This window comes from Cygnus olor, chromosome 3 (genome assembly GCF_009769625.2).
Source record: "Cygnus olor isolate bCygOlo1 chromosome 3, bCygOlo1.pri.v2, whole genome shotgun sequence".
In the NCBI taxonomy this organism is placed as follows: domain Eukaryota; kingdom Metazoa; phylum Chordata; class Aves; order Anseriformes; family Anatidae; genus Cygnus; species Cygnus olor.
This window is the reverse complement of record NC_049171.1, coordinates 58,727,657-58,733,877: the sequence shown is the minus strand read 5'-3', so window position 1 is coordinate 58,733,877 and position 6,221 is coordinate 58,727,657.

Genomic DNA, 6,221 nt, shown 5'->3' with positions numbered 1-6,221 from the left:
AAATATATGGATATTTTTGGCATATGTTTACAGCAGTGTCGGAGCCACTCTTCCTGGCTGCCTGGGAAATGGATGTTGCAAGATTCTGGGGAAATTAGGCTGGGTTCAGTGGGACCATATTCCCTGCAACCAGACAGGTGCATTCCACCTCATACAGGATTCAGTTTTTTGCCTCTTAATTAATCTCTGTCAGAAGAATAGGGGATGATTTAAAGAAGTTTGAGGTTTTTGTGCACCTGACTTGCACAATATGGGGTCACAAGATATAGTCAAGAATCTGTTTGGGAAGAGAAAAATTATTTTTGACGTATACTTCTCAAGCTCTATGAGTGACACTGCCAAGACTATCCTTATTTTTCATGCATAGGGCCTAAGAGTTATAACATTATATTTAATCAGCAGAAAGCACTTTTGCAATTAACTTTTATTTGGAACTTTATCTGGCTTTCTAATGTTTATTTTACAGCTCATTGGATTGATTGTTATATTGCAATGGAAGCAATACAGCATTTTATGTATGATTACTATTATTAAAGTTGAAGAAGAGTTAAAATACCTACCACCTACCTTGGTAACAAGGTAACAGGTAACTAAGAGAAACTAGAAATTGTGGGCAAAAATGAAAATCACTTCTTCTATACTGCAACTTTCCTCTCTATATTCATGACCCTTCCCACAAACTCAGATATAATGGATTGGATTTCATGCAAAATGCTGTTGTTTCCTTGCCTCTGTATTAATATCCAGCACCAGTGCCATGGGATCAAAGCAGAAAAGCAAAATGCTGAAGAGAACTACCTTAAATGGAACAGGCAGGAATAAGAAGTGCTTCCAAACAAACCTATGTGTATGCCTTCCTCCCAAAATTTCCCTCACAGGCTAGACTTGGTAAGGTAAATGTCAGTTATGTGCAGTACTGATGAATCAGCACAGCTCTATGTGTGACTTCAGATTGGATTTAATGTACCTGGTGATAATGAAATCTCCTACACCCACTTTAGCCAGATCACGTGGGAGGTATGAATGTCAGTGCAGGGAGAAACATGATCAGATATTATTCTATACATTGTTCCTTATATTGTTAAGGGGGGAACAAGTTTTATTGCGTATTTTGTTCTAACGTATTCATTGAAGTATACAGACACACCCCTGAAAGAATGGAAACAGTGGTTAGAGGGAGAAGAATGACAGAATCACTGTAATTGAAATAGCCTGATTTATTAATACCTTTAAAAATAACTCAGCCAAAACTCTGTTTATACTAATGTTGGTGGATTTTTGGTTTTGTTTTGTTACTAATTTAGTAACTGCCACCTTCCTCATGCTATGCCAAGATTCTGTGTTTACTTATGTGTATAAGCATTTTTGGGATGAGAGCCTTTTGGAGGCACGGGCTGTGTCTAAGGTGTGAAATAACTGAGTCAGGCTGTACCTGTGTGCAAATGGCAGTATAATGGGGTGTAGGAAAAAAAACAAGGACTTGGCAAGGCTTTTGGTGAAGGGAGCCAAGCCTGTGTCTTGTCCAGAAGGTGAGGATGCCATATCCCTTAGATGAGAATAGCAGGTTGTATGTTGGCTGGGAACACCAGGACTTATCTTATATGGCTCTTCTGCTTCCTTTCCCATCTGCCAAGAGCTATTAGCCACACACGTGCACAAACAAACCAAGAATAGCTAGACATGCTTTTAAAAAGCTTGCATTTGAATTGCTGCTTTAAAAAGTGCATTCATACAGCCAACAAAATCCGTCAACTGGACAGTTACACTCCCTATTCCTTGTAAAATATACTGTAAATGCTTCTTTTCTGTCCCCATTCAGACATCCCACACCATGGTGAAGGACAGCTGGTTGCAGTTTCCTGTCCTTTTACTCTGCTTTTGACTCTATTCAGGCAGTATCAGAAATGTTATGCTCCATCTTGTCCCTGGGCTGACTCCCCACAAGGACAATGGCATTCCCCTTTCATGTACGGTGATGCAACACTCAACAATGGGGGGAGAGGAAAAGATTTCAGGCCCAGTAGGTTGCCTGATAAATTCAATCACATACCCTGTGCAGTAGAGCTTGCTGTGGCTGGATGCTGCAGAGCATTTTGTGCAGAACAGCCTAGTAAGCTGTACTACACTCATTCAATTTGACACTTAAAGTTTTTTACTCGGAATTCTTTCAAAATAAAAGAATTCATAAGCAGGAAAGCACTGACAAATTTGCAGGACACAAGAGGGATACAGCAGGAACTGGCCGATAGTTTGATTAGGCTCATTAGTCTGTAGATGTTGAAACTCACTAATTAATACTGAGTGGTGATATTGATTATTTAATTTGCAGTCTGCAATGCACTTCAGCTGCTGGATTTTGTATTGTAGTTATTCTGACAAAGGAACATGGCTTTTCTTTCTTAGCTCTTAGAAACAGAACTAAGAAAAATAAGAGTTTGGTGCAAGATTCCAGAATAGCAATTCCAGGGAATCAAGTCTTCTAATTATCCAAAACACTGCAGTGCAAGCTTTCCCAATTGCCATGACAATGTGTCTCATACTGACATGGAGAAGCCCAGCAAAAGGTGTTGAGTGGGTGTTTCATACTCCTTACTTATTAAAACCTTGGTCTCTGCTTAGACTTTCACAAAGGCTCCCAGTTAGTGCCATTGTGATGATGGCTTTGAACATGTGGATGCTTTTCCTCCAGGAGATGGTGGGAGTTCCCACTGCAGCTCTAAAACAAAGATTCCTCAGTAGGAAAACAAATCTAAGAATTCCAAGAGTAGCATCTCTGAATGTGGTTTAAATGAAATATTTGCATAGTATTAAAATGCTTCAGATATTGGGCTTATAAAAAATGCATTCTGAAGAAAACAATGATAAATAATAATACTAGAATATATTCTGTACTTTAAGATAGCAGGAACAATTACCTTGCAGAAACCAGAGGAGAGCAGTGATAGGGAGCAGTTAATATTAGTGACAGGCTGCAAATATGAGATAATTTTACACAAAACTATTAATATCACAAGGTATTACTTAAATTACTTGCCTGTGTTCTAAAAATTATTTGTAGCAGTCATGCCTGATTCTTAGTGCATATCAGTATCTGTTATTATGAAAATAAATCAATTCTCCAAAGATACTATTGAAAGAACATTTTGCATTTCAAAGACGCTTTGAGCAGTATTACTTGGGTTACTTCTGAAATTAAGGCATGTAAGTGATGAGAATTTCTATAGAGAATGAATGACTTGAGGTCAATGCAATTTTGTTTCCATCAAAAGTCATTATACATGTTGGAAAATGTAACAATGAAAAGGGACTAGGATTCTTCAGAGGATGTATAAAGGTTCAGAAGATTTTGGCTCAGCATCATTAGCAAATTCTTACTCATACAAATTCAATAGAAGGAAAACAGAGAAACAGAAAGAAAGAAAACTCCTGCATACATACATTCTCATCCACATGAGCATGAAGAAAGCAGAAGTGACAGCAATGGACACACAGCTAAGAGAAAGTCTGGATGACTTGTAAACATTCCCCAATACGTGAGAGAGATCATATCAGAGCAGATAGAAATAAGATTAAAAACTCCTTTAAAAACTCCTGCATAAAAACTTCTGCTCTACAATACAGTGGAAAAAAATCTGTCACACAGAAGGACTTCTGCCCTTCTGCTTACACTAGATGTTCACAAAGAGACATAGACCAGCTATTACTTCTTACCAAGAATAGATTTCTTCCCATCCTATAGCACAGTGACCTGATCTGGTTGTTAATGCTCTTGTCCCCACTGGATCACTTCATTGATCTTCAGGCCTGAAGACTTCTGTCTTCAGATTAGCATGAGCAGCCAGAGCTGGCATCTGTCTTCTGCTGTGGATTTTGGTGGAATAGAGTCAAGGGAAAGATGTTTGGAAGAAGATGGGAGCTGACATTCATGCTATGATTAAGCCTAGTATCCCTCTATTAATTGGTAAACAGATAAGCCCTTTCTGATGTGCTCTGAATTGCCCTTTTGTAGACTCCACTTTTTACTTAACATATCTGAACTAAACTGGGTTTAGTTACTGGCTGAATAAGTGCTTGGGAAGGAAATCCATTAACACTTACTAGACACAAAGACACCACGTCTGACTGAGCTGCGAAATATTGGAGGCTAGGTGAGAGTCCTGGGAAAGTAACATTACATGTTTGCTCTATTTTTGTACTCTTACTAAGGCATTTTCTGTTGGTTACTGTTCAACAGGACACTGAGCCTTTGGTCTGCCCCAGTACAATAATTTTATGAGCAGGTAGCAGGTGCTTATATCTATGCCCTGAACCCAGAGAAGGTGGAAATCTTCACCTGCCTAAGGAGGAACATGATACACTGCATCTCTGTTCTTCCAACACGCCAGAAATTTATACAATAATGCTAAACCTTGTCTGTAGAGCTTTTGAAGATAAGGCTCACAGGTACCTCTCCCTAATTGTTGAACATTCTGACCACTGAACTTATGGCTATGAATTCCACCGTCTATGTCTTTATGTACTTTAGTGTTGTCAGCCTTAGGACTATAGATACCTTTTTCTTCATCTCAGAAAGGCTAATACCCCCAAAATCTAGGTTGTAGGTATCTTGCCCAATAAAATATTCAATAAGCAGCCTGCAAGAGAAAAGACCATAGCTCCAAGTGTGAAAGCAGTAACATTTTGGAGCACACAAGGATATATTGCGTGTTGTTATTTTTAGGACACAGGATGTGTTAAGCGTACGTGTTTCATAGATTTAATACCCAAATTACAATATATTTTAAGGGAAATTGTTGTAGTTACTTTCTACTCAGAAAGTCAGTCAGATTGTACTGAAGATAAAGAAACCTGATCAAGAATGTTGGACGGCTTTGGGTCATGCAGTAACAGGGCAGCAAACATCAAAAACTAGTTCATGTTGTTTTTGCTGTGAAAATTGCCAAGGACTGCCTTTGTTTTTAAGAGTTTTTTAGGTATAATAAAGTTATTGGAAGCATCCTGAAAATTAATTTGCCCCTTTTCTAAAATAAGACAGTCTACTATATAATGTAAATGACACTTTCAGAGTCTGTAATGGCTTTCAAACTTTGTTATAAATCAGTCGCTGCTGAGATGCCAAAAAAGTTATAAAGAACTCTGCAGTGCACCTAAGCCTTGAGGTGTGTTGATGCGTAAATGAGCACAGTTGCAATATTCCTTCTTAAATCAAAGCTATATGTTTCATTTCCACATCTTGACCTACCTTGACTTCTCCACCAAGAGAGGAGGAATTGGAAATGCATAATTAAAACCTTCTGCCTTTACTATCACTGAAAATTTTGAGGGAAAAAGCCATTGAACAAATCTTTATATCTTTATCTGTATTTATCAGTCTGTATTTTTATCAAGATACTTTATGTCTGCAAAGAAATAATGTTCAGTAAAGTTCTAAGGCAACACCTCTTAAACATCTTACCTTCAGCTGCAATGGCTAACTATGTCATAACATCTGAAAAAATTCTTCCCACACCAAAGATTTCATGCCAGGTTTATGTAATTTTCTATTTCCTCCACGTACAGTTATTTCTCTGGAGATTATCAAAGTAAGCTTTATAAGGAAGTCGGGTAACCACATTAAATCAAGGAAAGAGAAGATATATTTTATTGTGACTAATTTCATTTTGCTTGCTTAGCCCTGCCATATGTTAAGTTCAAGGAAAGATGGTACTCTTCCACTGCAATTGTACAAAGAGAAAATTTTAGGTTATCTAATTTTAAAGAATTTACAGACCGAATTCAAATATATTTTTTCTCCATTTTGACACAGATGCACACCCACATGTGAGAAAGTATATCCCACAGCAAGACACATTTATAGAAAAGCCAACTATACATATTGTGCTGCATCAACAATGATATCAGTGGAAATAACAACAACAAAAAATTTGAGTTCACATTTCTGTTTTGCCTGTGTCAAATCATTGCCTGAGTGGGACAGAATGACAGTTTGTAGCACTTGCTAAAACCATACTTTTCTTGATGCCAAAGAAAATAGCCTTATGAAACAATAATATGTTTTAAGCAAATCTTGACACTGTTATTTAGGAACAAAAAAAAATCGTAAGTCTCTTGCATCCATCTTCACCCTGAAAACACAAAGCAGTAACTGCTTATGATAATAGTTCCTAAAATAGAAAATTAAATATTAACTCAGAATAAATTGGGACTGACATGAAACAGCT